This window comes from Hyperoodon ampullatus, assembly GCF_949752795.1.
Source record: "Hyperoodon ampullatus genome assembly, chromosome: 2".
Classification (NCBI taxonomy): domain Eukaryota; kingdom Metazoa; phylum Chordata; class Mammalia; order Artiodactyla; family Ziphiidae; genus Hyperoodon; species Hyperoodon ampullatus.
Genome location: NC_136915.1, coordinates 148,538,530 through 148,550,930, shown reverse-complemented (window position 1 = coordinate 148,550,930; position 12,401 = coordinate 148,538,530).

Sequence of the window (12,401 nt, the reverse complement as noted above, 5' to 3'; positions counted from 1 at the left end):
GAACTTAGTCTCCAAGGTCCACACTAGTGAGTTCCAAACCTTATTGATGACCAACAGACACAACAAAAATATCAGTGGAGCTCCTTACCAAGAAATTCTTGATCACTATATCTGGTGAAATGGAGGATAGGCAGAAATTGATATTTTTCAAAAGCACCCATATCATTTATCTATTGCAGCACCCCAAAACTTAATGGCTTAAAATAACAATACCTATTTGCTCACAGTTCTCAAGGGGCTGCTGACTTGGTTCTTCTGTTAGATTTGCTTGGGATCCTCATGTGGCTGCTGTCATGTGGCAACTCATCTCCTGTCTCAAGTGCTAGCAGTTGATGTTGGCTGAGGATTCTCCACCAATCTAGCTGCAACTTGTCCATATGGTGGCAGCAGATAAGAGAGAGAGAGAGAGAAACTGTAAGGTCTCTGACGCCTAAACTCATGATCACACAAGACCTATTCCATCCCATTCTATTGGTCAAAGCAAGTCACATGGCTAGCCAAAGTCAGGAACTGGGAAACTAATCTCCACCACCTAATAGGAGTAGCTGCAAAGAATATGTGGCCGTGTCTAATCTACCATAGTACCCAAGCTTCTTAAGCTTTAATGTAACAAATACCACAAACTTAATGGATTAAAACAACACAGATTTAATATCTTACAATTCTGGAAGTCAGAAGTCCTAAAATCAATTTGTTGGCAGAGCTGTGTTCTTTCTGGAGGCGCTAGGGGAGAATCTGTTTCCTTACTTTTTTCAGCTTCTAGAAGCCACCTTCATTCCTTGTTTTGCAGCCCCCTCCTCAAGCTTTAAGACCAAAACCAAGCATCAGATCTCCCCACCTCCCCGACTTCTGCTTCCATTGTCACATCTTCTTCTCTGACCCTCCTGCCTCCCTCTTCCATTTTATAAAGACGCTTATGGTTACACTGGGCCCATCCTGATAATTTAAGATAATCTCCCAAATTTAAGATCCTTAATCACACTGCAAAGTCCCTTTCGCCATTTAAGGTGACATACTGACAGGTTCTGGAGATTAGGACACGGACATCTTTGGAGGATGATTATTCTGTTACCACATTTGGGAATCTTAGATCAAGGGAAACTGTCACATAATTCAAAGGATCCGGTGATCTAGTCTGGGTTACCCTGACAGGCTCTGCATGCTCAGGCAGCATACAGGCAGTCAAAGGACTGGGCTCTATTTTTTTTTTTTAATATTTATTTGTTTATTTGGCTGCACCAGGTCCTTGTTGTGACACGTGGGATCTTCGTTGCCGCATGCAGGATCTTCATTGTGGTGTGCAGGATCTTTTAGTTGCAGCATGTGGGATCTAGTTCCCTGACCAGGGATTGAACCCAGGCCCCTGCATTGGGAGCATGGAGTCTTAACCACTGGACCACCAGGGAAGCCCCAGGACTGGGCTTTAGATTCAAGCAGACCAAGGTTTGAATTCCAGTTCACCACTGTCAACTGAAGAAAAGTACACAACGTGAGAGTTGTGATTAAGTTTTATTTGGGGCAAAATGAAGACTATATCCCAAGAGACAGCCTCTGAGATAACTCTGAGGAACTGCTCTGAAGAAGTAAGGGGGGAGGTCAGTATATATGTGATTTTGGTGAAGGAGGATATGTGCAATCAAGCATACATTTTGGTAGAGGGTTGCTGCTAGTCACAAGGAACAAATGTCTCCATTAATGATTTTAGTGTTTTTCTAGATAGGAGAAGATGCAAGAAATGGGGCTCGTAAAATCTTACCCCAAACAGATCTTTCTGAAGGCCTGTTCTGCCAGTTTTTCCCAGAGCACAGAATGCCTCATCCCTGATCTCTGCCCCGAACTCCTTTCAGGGTGTGTTGAAGGTCAGCCACTGCAGTGGCCAGTGACTTCATTCTTGTGGTGCCAGATGGCAAGTGACAATTTTTAGTTGGCAGTGCCCGATCATGGTCATAAATTCGACCATGGTTTGGGAGGCACCTCATGACCATTTTGTCCCAGAGTGCTAAGACATTCCTGCGCCAGGTGAGGATTTCCTCGATAGGCAACTCAATGTGCTGTTACTGGACTAGGCCCTATTAACAGTAGCCAAAGTCTCTGGACCACAAGACGGTCTCACTAGTCTGTTATGGTACAGGAAATGATTCCCTCTTGTTGCCTTTTCCCATATCTAGAGTTACACTATTATGGTCATTGATGTGATATAGAACTATGTATCTGGTCAACTGTTTCAAGTTCACCTAGTCATCATTTTATCAAAGTCTCAGTCACACATTTGATAATGCAAAAAACAACAATTTTAGGTCTTCCCTAGTGGCACAGTGGTTAAGAATCCGCCTGCCAATGCAGGGGACATGGGTTTGAGCCCGGGTCTGGGAAGATCCCCCATGCCACGGAGCACCTAAGCCTGTGCACCACAACTACTGAGCCTGCACTCTAGAGCCCGCTAGCCACAACTACTGAGCCCACGTGCCACAGCTACTAAAGCCTGTGCACCTCAACAAGAGAAGCCACTGCAATGAGAAGCCTGTGCACCGCAACGAAGAGTAGCGCCCGCTCGCCGCAACTAGAGAAAACGTGCGAGCAGTGACGAAGACCCAACACAGCCAAAAATAAATAAATTTATTAAAAAAAAGATTTTGTAAAACAGGCAAAATACAAATGATATAGCTAGTAGTATTAGTAAGGTTATAAATAAGAATTGAAGCCTAGAACTTCTATTAGGTGCAGCCCAGTATATCCCCAGGTCATCTGACTTAGCCTGTTCTATACCAGTTCTTATCTTTAAAGGAAATTATATATTGGTATTGTTTATAAGGCACCCGACCCAATTTCCTACTGTTATTAGCTGGTTATCCTTCGTATGATTTAATATACTAAAGGAGCCTTTAAACTTGAGCATAGCCTGGTGTTAGCCACATAGATACATACCAGAACTGTGTGAGGTTTCCTTGTCATAAACAGGAGGTTATGGTTTTTGACTGAGATTCAGCTTGGTGCTCTGATTGAGCTTGAGTGACCCTAAAAGAAAATTCATATTTATGGTCAGAGTCGGAGCAGGTATTATTAATTGGCCAGGTGAGGGATATCACCTAGTAATATCAATAGTGGCCTAAAGAGAACTATAATTTCTTTCTTCTAGAATAAATTTCCTAAGGGCTATCCAATTAGAGCCTTGGAGTGGAGAACTCCACCAAAGTAGTCCAGAAGAACTGGATATAGGTAAATAGCCATAATGCCAACAATTGGATTAACTTTAAACGCAGTATAAGATTGTGAAATACATTCGGTTCATAAGCAAAGTTGTGAGCAATTATCAAAGTAGTTGGTAGACAGGCCTGGTCCAGCATCTTGGGTCAGATGTCTATTTCAGATGTCATCTTCTCATCCTAGTCTGGAAGTTTCTCCTCTGTTTGAGTCTTGTTTTAAGGTGATTTTAAGGTCAGCAATCCTCTCTCTAGGCCAGTCCAGTGCAGGGACCCTTTTGGAAACATTAATCCAAGAGTCAATTCCTTTCAGTTTCGCTGTGCATGAGCTAGTTAAGAGTACCTGATAAGGGTCTTTCCATCTAGCTTGGAGATAGTCCTTTAAATGATGTTTTTTCCAGTATGCATAATCCCTGGCTACAGGTCATGAGGCATCTGATCTTCATCCAAAGATAGATTACTGAGATAATCTTCAGAAACAAATTAGAGTGTCCTTTTAATAATTCAATTAAACTTTACAATAATATAACATAATAGCAAGGAGCTGAATCAGAAGTGAGGCTTAAGCAGTAAATACAGACCTCAATTAACAAAACTAGAATTTGATATCCACTAAAACATACATTTTTCTCCCTAAAAGTACCCTCATTTTTACCAAATATAGACAAATTAAGATTAATTTGCTTGCATATTAAGTCTAATTTCAATAACCTTGGCCTGATTCCTTAGGTAAGTGTAATTGATCATATAGGCTCTTTTATATTGGCCGTGGGGAACTTTTCATTAGGAGTCTCGGACTGCAGTTTTCTTTAAAAAAGCCCTCTCAGGGACTTCCCTGGTGGTGCAGTGGTACGAAATCTGCCTTCCAATGCAGGGGACACGGGTTTGATCCCTGGTTGGGGAACTAAGATCCCACATGCCACAGGGCAACTAAGCCTGTGCACCACAACTACTGAGCCTGAGCGCCACAACTAGAGAGAGAAAGCCCACGCACCACAACTAGAGAGAAGCCTGCGTGCTGCAACGAAGACCCAGCACAGCCAAAAAAATGAAGAAAATGAATAAATAAAATAAAGTAAATGAATATTAAAAAAAAAAAAAAGGCCTCAAGGTCAAGGAAAGCAATGCCAACGGCTTGTCACAGATTTTGCCTTACAGATTTGGGTGAATTACTCCCTTTTCAACATCCCCACAATATCACCAGCCAGGAGGTTGCCTTCCTTATTTACCTGATAAGGCTACTGGGAACCTATGAGTTTCCAATTTCTGAAGGAATCAGGTAGACAGAAAAGATAAATGTTTCAATTCTGTTTACAGAGGTATAACTTACCAAATTGCTGTAAGTCATAACTAGCTTGAGGGAAGGGTCTGCTTATGTCTGGAAAACACAGATTAAAAGCCAGTAATGTTTTAGACAGAAACCATAAAAATTATAACCACATTCATCAGTTCACTCAGTCCTATGTAACTAATCGTTTCTGTTAATAGTTTCATGAAGCCATCCGGTTTTCCTCTAGAATTTTTAAATTTCTTACCCAGTTCAGAAAAATGATCTAAAAGTTATCAGAAATCTGTACTTGTCCAAAAGTCCTTGCTATGAATCTTCTTGAAGAGGAAGCATTTTTGCAAAGGCATAAGTGTAAGACAATAACTGTCTATGAATGACAAAAGACTTAAGAAGGCACAGTTAAAGACCTGATTACAATGTTATTGACAAAGAAACTTGGTTACTGCTGTGACATTTTAGGATAATAACCAGAATTATGACGGATAAATTTTACCAGGACATACCAGATATTTAGGAATTTTAGATAATTTCTAGGCTATGTATATTAATGATATTTACCCATGCAATACAACCTAGGAAGATTTATTACCCATTTGACAATAGTTCCCATGTAATTTAACATACCAAATGAACCTAATTAGTTTAATACCTCTCTTTGGGATGTTTCAGGGAGCCCTTTGAAGCTAGCTAGAGGTCAAAGTTAGCTAGAGGTCAAAGGAACTTCTTTAGAATTTGATTTGGGAACTTTGTCAAAAAATATCGAAAAGTTTTTAAAACTCTTGGTCAAATAGGATCATAGGTCACTGTGAAACAATGCTTATCCACTTAACCAAAGTGACAAAAAGATTTCAAAGGCAATTACACACAGTTATAACATGTTACCAGTTAAAGGGAAAAGAAACTTTATAATCTGTTATCAAAAGTGGATCAATATTCTAAGAAAACTGTGTCATCTTAACAGAGAGAAAAACCAAATTCAGGTTTTGCACCAGCTTATTTCTAAAATTCATTTACTCAATTAAATTTATTCTATACTTTGCCAATCCTGACCATGCACAGAACTCTTTTCTCAGGATTCCTTTTCCATAAACCTTCTGTAACTTTCTGTATCCATACTAGTTTGTCCCTTATTTCTTACCATCCATAAACAACCAGCTCTAGAACAAAATTACTTTTTTTCCCTTAACGAAATGCAATTCCATTCCTCATACCTTCTTTTACTGAAGACACACATCCTACTTTGCTACTATATGCTGAAATGTTTCCTTTATTATTTCTAGTAGCTTTAATTACATATTTAAATTAGAATTCACAACTCTTAAAACCTTACTTTCTAGTGAAGACTAAGAAGTATGCAATTATGAACTGTTGTTTACATTTTCATTCTGTAGATTGGCAAACATAAATACCAGTAATAATTTCTAAAAAACTTGTTTTTTTATAGAAAATATCTCAGTGTGGCCCCAGACATGTTTATTAATAGTACTTAATGCCTTTTGTTTCCCTGTAAAAGGAGGCCAGTGTTCAGTACCTAAGGTTTCATTATCTTATTTTATTTGGGAATGACCTAGTCATTCAATAAACTTCCATCATTTAGCTTAATTTAGTACAACTCTAAATTTTAAAGTTGCCAAGTATCTGGAGAGAATATTTTTAAGTAGATATTCCTAAAACAATTTTCCTAAAGAGTTCACCCAAAACCTCTTTTCTCATTTACATTTAATTTACTAATAAAAAATTTCATTATACCAAGTTATTTTTCTTGTGGACAAATTTGCAACAGATATAATAAGATCTTATTTGACTTTTATTAAACCTAGGTACAATAAAAGTATACTTAATGTTGATGACTCTAAGACATGTCTGTATTAATTAAATCTACAGACAAACCTTAATACCAGGTATTAATTTAATGCTGAATATTTCCCAGTTGACATGAACTTGAAATTCATTCTGGATAGTTTCCTTTTTTATTTCTGAGAATTTTTATAAATGCTTAATTTACTTTAAGCCAATTAAGTAGAGCTCATTTACAAATTAATTTTGATAATACCATCCAAAGGTAAAGACATATGTGCACACATGGACATATAGACCGACACAATCAGAGATCTCATAGTTTTATTTTAAAACTTAGTCATGAATCAGGTGTTACAATATAAAACTCACTACTTTGTAACAGTGAGAATAAGTCAAATTTCAAAAGGCCTCTTTCCTCCCTGTTTTTCTCCTCAGTCTCTGGAATTAGAGATGGTCTAGATAACTGTTGCTGAGAGCCCTGGTCTCAAGGCACAGGGAGAGAAAAGCGTGTTCTCTTAGAAGGACCTGTTCCCTCAAGGGTCAGAATTCTGAAAAGATGTTTTATTAAGCCAGCTTTCTCTAACAACTGCATACAAAATAAAAGAGCCCATATTGGCTATTTTCAGGGCAAAGATTCCCTTTAATTCCAAATAAGTTAGTACTTGTAAATATAAGTTTTGTAAATACATAAACCTGGCAGGGGTGTTAGTCAGAGGCTGGCTTTCTGATGCTCCTCATTCCTCTGTTTGAGAGGCTCTATTTCCCATTTTCAAGTTGAATTTGTCAGGGGTAAAACTTACTAATGAAATTGTGTGATGGGCCAGTGTGCGGCTTGTGAGCTTAACTCCTCCAGGCATCACCCTAGAGTCGTTTCAGCCCTCTTATGTGGCTCAGTTTCACCCTTCAGTGGTCTAAGACCACTGTGAGTGCTCGGATCACTGAATGGCCAATTCTTATACATGATTCCTGGATGAGCAAGTCTTTTAATTAATGTGTGGATTGCCCTGTGGGACCATTGCATGGTATGAGGACTCTGCCTCCACCACGCCCATACATATCTCAGTTGCCTGAGAAAGCTCTAACTGACCAGGAGGAGTCTTGTCCCTCTTCTTTGGAGCAAAGCTCTCATGTAACATCTTCACTTTTATCCTGACAAATTCTATGAAGGCAGCCAAACTGAGGAAAAGAGTCAGATCAGCTTCTTACCAAACTACTCAGCCCAGACCGCTCAGTGTCTTTAAACTGAGCAAACCCCATTGATTGTCAGCCAGCCCACCCCCGCACACCCCGGAATCTTTCAACCGGGGGCCAGGTACCTGTTATACACTGCCAAATAAAACTCAGGATCATCAACCAATACAGGAGATCCAAGAACCAGGAGAGATTCACCCAAATTCGTCTGGACTCTCCAAGGAGGTGGATGGGCACAAGAGGTCTCTGCTGGTATCAATGTTCCAGTTTCTCCCAGAGTTCGGGTAAAGGAGACAAGTCTGCTCTGCATCCCTTCATGGTCGCCAAAACTGTCGACTGGAAAAATATGCACAACATGAGAGTTGTGAGTTAAGTTTTATTTGGGGCGAATGAGGACTATAGCCCAGAAGACAGCCTCTCAGATAACTCTGATAAACTGCTCTGAAGAGGTAAGGGCGGAAGTCAGTATATATGTGATTTTGGTGAAGAGGGATACATGCAGTCATGCACACATTTTGGCAGAAGTTTGTTGCTACTCATGAGGAGCAGATGTCTCCATTTATGATTTTAGTGATTCTCTAGATATGAGAAGATGCAAGAAACTGGGCTCATAAAACTTTCTGAAAATATCCAACTATCTGAAGGTCTGTTCTGCCAATGTTTCCCAGAGCACAGAAGGCCTCATTCCTGATCTCTACCCTAAACTCCTTTCAGGGTGTGTTGAAGGTCAACAACTGCAGTGGCTTGAGACTTCATTTTTGTAGTGCCAGATGGCAAGTGACCATTTTTAGTTGGAACCACACACCAGCTGGGTGAACTTGGACAAGTTGGTAATCTTTGAGAATGTTTTCTGAATTGTAAAATAGGGATAATACCTATCTCACAGGACTGTTATAAGTTTTAAATGAGAAAATATATGTAAAGCACTTCTGATGGTACCTGGAACATAATAGACTTAATAAATGGTAATTAGGGATTTCCCTAGTGGTCCAGTGGGTAAGACTCTGCGCTCCAAATGCAGGGGGCCGGCTTCTATCCCTGGTCAGGGAACTAGACCCTGCATGCATGCTGCAACTAAAAGTCTGCATGCCGTAACTAAAGATCCCACATGCCTCAATGAAGATCCTGCGTGCCGCAGCTAAGACCCAGTGCGGCCAAAATAAATAAATGGATATATTTTTTATAAACGGTAATTCTATTAGAAAGAGTCCTGGTTAGGTTTTCAAACTTCAGAAACATAGTTTCACATGGCCCCTCAGGTCTGTCGGTGGAACTGGTCATGTTGACTTGGGAAGAGTGAGAAGAGGTGACAGATATTTTGGGAAAAGATAACTCTTTCTGGGGTTAGGGATTAATAAGGTCAAACTTCCCGATTTAGGAGACACAGAACCAAGTGGCTACAGTGTTGGAAGAAGCATAGGGATAATATTTGTTGCTGTTGTTGTTGTTTTCAAGATTCTGAAGCATTAATGGGGCAACTTTCAAAGCTTGGGGAAGAGAGAGAGAGGGAAGAAGTACAGGAAGTGAAACCTTGCAGGACCCTGTGGGGCCCTCCAAGGTATAAATGCTTTCCATGTCCCCTGTTTCTTCTCTGTAGGAAATAGTCTTCATTCAGCCTCCTTGACCTTTCCTGAGTTCCAAAGGGCAGATTCAAACAGTTGCTTATCAGGGAAGGGAGGGATTGCAGAAAGAAAGGAGGAGCAATCAAGAAACAGTAGTGCAGCATGGGGCAGGTTCCTGGTTCCTCTTCAAGGAATATACATAGCAATATATGTTTGAGTTCTTCTGCAGGAACTAAGGCCCCCTCCCAGGTGGAGGATGGTAACTTCAGGCTAAGCACTAGATTCTGGGAACACCACCCTCTTACCTCACCACCAACCAATCAGAAGTCTGTACAAGGTAGAAGATAATGAAGACTCTGACCCCCTCCCCAAATGATTCTCCTTTTGAAAACTTTCATGGTCCAGCAGAATCTCTGGAGTTGGTTTTTGGACACAAGTCTGCCTTCTCCCCAGGTTGCCAGCCTCCTGAATAAAGCAACCTTTCCTTTCCAAGCAACACTTGCCTCTCAACTATGGGTTTTTGAGTGGTGAACAGCTGAACCTGAGTTTGGTAACAGAAGTCCATGAGGTTCAGAAGAGAGACAGCTTTCTGAAACCTCAGAAAAATGACCTGGTTTTAGTGTTTCAGTGAGTTAAATCTCTGTTTCTGAAAATAGCTATACATGTTTCTGGAGCTCAGGTGAACTTGAGGTCGACATAGCTTGGGGAAAATGGTGAGTTTCATAGGTTCTCTATAAATGATTTTTTAAAGTGCATTCCAATTTTGTGATTAATATGGTATACTATGCATTATGGCACATCATGCTGCAGAGAATAATTTATAGTTATTGAAAAGAATTGAAACTTAACCCACCAACAGGTGTTTCATCACAAAATTCCAGGTGCATGTGGCCATAGGAATATTTTCTTCACCTTTACATTTGAAACTGTTATAATCACATTCTGAATGTTCTGATGATTTTTGAAGAGGCTGGAATAGTTCCACTTTTCTTGTTTATTTTTTAGGGGTTCCTTATTTTGCAGATCTATTAGAACTGGCTTCAACAAGCAAGCAGGTATCTTACAGGATATTTGGCTAATCCACGATAGGTAAATCTGGCTTTAGCTGCACTGAGAGAGACAATGGAAATTTTGAACTACTCTTGAGTGGGGCTAGGGAGCATAAGCAGATAGGGTAGGGGAGCCTTGGAGAAAAAGAACCAGGCATGGCTTTCTTGACAGAAGCCATTTTGTTATCTAAGCCTGGCCACAATGCTTGCCCTTGCACAGGTCTCAGTAATTAATGATCTTAAGGGAAGAAAAGAATGCAGAAACATTACCTGTTATTAGGCAAGAGAAGTTCTAAAGAGTCCCAGTTCTCTTTCAATGGCAAAGATTAGCCTCAAGTGCTCAGCTACCAGATCAACTGGAACCTAAGGGATAATGATGTTGACGTTTTATGAACTTCATGACTTCAATCAACTGAAGCTTGAGCTCTGTCAATCATGACTATGCTTAAAACTTCTCCAGTTTGACAGTTCTGGGAGACACTGTTTTGGGCAAGATCCTCAGGGTTCTCCTTACTTGCTGCAAGTAATAAATCCTTCCTTCTCTCACTCTTTGATTTCATTGCATCTTTTGGCTCAACACCCACCAAGAGGCAAACCCAGTTTTTTGGTAACGGGAAGGGAAGAAAGGGCGTAAATGATGTAGAAGCTGCTCAGGAGCTGGAGCGCACAGGGCAGCGGTTCAGCTGGGGTGTGGGGGCTCCTGCTAGATCCCTCATTGGGCTTTAATCCAGCCACACTGTTAGGAAACAGGGGCTCATTGAACAAATTACTTGGGTCACTAAGGTCGGAGACTCATGAAGTGCCAGCATCCTCGTGTAATCCTCCCTCCCGTGACCTTGGGATCAATAGCCTAAAGACAAAGGAGGCCTCTGTGCTTCCTATCTCAGGGGCAGGAAGGGGAGCAGAATGCTTCAAGGTGGCTTACATAGCTATGTCTTAAAGCAGACTTGGAGAGAGCAGTGATTCAGAAGGAGGTAAGAAAACTTGGGGGGGCAAGTCCTATCGAAACGTTTAGTGCAGTAAAGTGGTCTGAGGGGTCCACATAAGTACTAAGAACAATGATTATTTCATACAATTTTGCAACCTTAGAGCTGGAAAGGACCTCAGCAACAATCTAGTCCAAACCTTTCGCTGCCATGGAACTCTTCCTTCAAACAAAATCTTCCATAGGAGTCTAAATACAAACCCACATGAAAGCAGGATTGTTCTGGTTGGGGAAGGGTGGGGGAGGGGCTGGGCGAGGTTAGGAAAAAAAAGCTTATTCATAAGATTAGAAAAAAATTTTAAATCATCATGGAAGAAAATCTTTGAATTTATATTTTTATCATAGGCTAAAGAAAACATTGATTGTAAAGTTCCCCAAACTGACACATTAGTAATTTATAAAGTGAAGAGCCTTTGGATTTTAAGGGCGTTTTTACTAAAGACATGAGAACAGGGACTCTGACTTTTAGTCTCACGGAAATGAGCCTTGGATGCAAATGTTCAGGTTTCTGGACTATGCTCTGCAGGCTTGGGGCAAGGAGTCCCCAAGCCCCACCAGGTGGCGCCCGTGTTCGGCATTTCCATAACGTTTAGTTCTCTCCTCAAGGGTCAGACAGCCTGCCTCGAGTTTTGTAGGTTTAGATAATCCGACTGGCCGTTACGCTCAAGAAAACAACACTTGTGTTCTTCTGTTTTAACCTCCTTCCCTTTCACTTTCGTTCCAACTATCCAAATCCGCTTACCCTTGGTGTTGCCGAGGCATCTTAACTTTTCAGAAAAGTAAAGGGAAAACCCCCACCCATTCCAAGGAAGAAGACAGGAAGAGCCTTCTTTCCAGGGGGTCTGGTGCAGCAGGACGAAGGCTGGGAATTTGGAGACATTTAGTTCAGGCTTTGCCAACCACAGATCTCCTCTGGCCTCACTTTCCTCATCCTTAAAATGGCTCTCAGCCCTACCATCCGTGGCATCCCATTGCAGGGGAGTCAGACATACCTCAGCTTAAATTCCGGATCCTACTTAAATCTAGATAAAAGAGGGATGTCATCTAGTATGGTTACCGAGGTTAAATGAAAAGATTCGTGGCGCCGGTGGTGTCACAAAATGGGTTTATTATTATTGGTTTCCTTTGTTAACTCATTACCCTCCGGAGGGACGCCCCTCAGTGGAGAAGCCTGAGAAATTACCCATGTCTTTCGTCCTTAGTTTATTCATATTCAAGGGAGGTTTTAGAACTCTAGGCTGCAACTTGCTAAGAGATAGCTAGCTGACCGTGAGGTGCCGGCTGCCACTTCTGAGGCAGAAATCGGGGGCTGCTATTTCACAAACC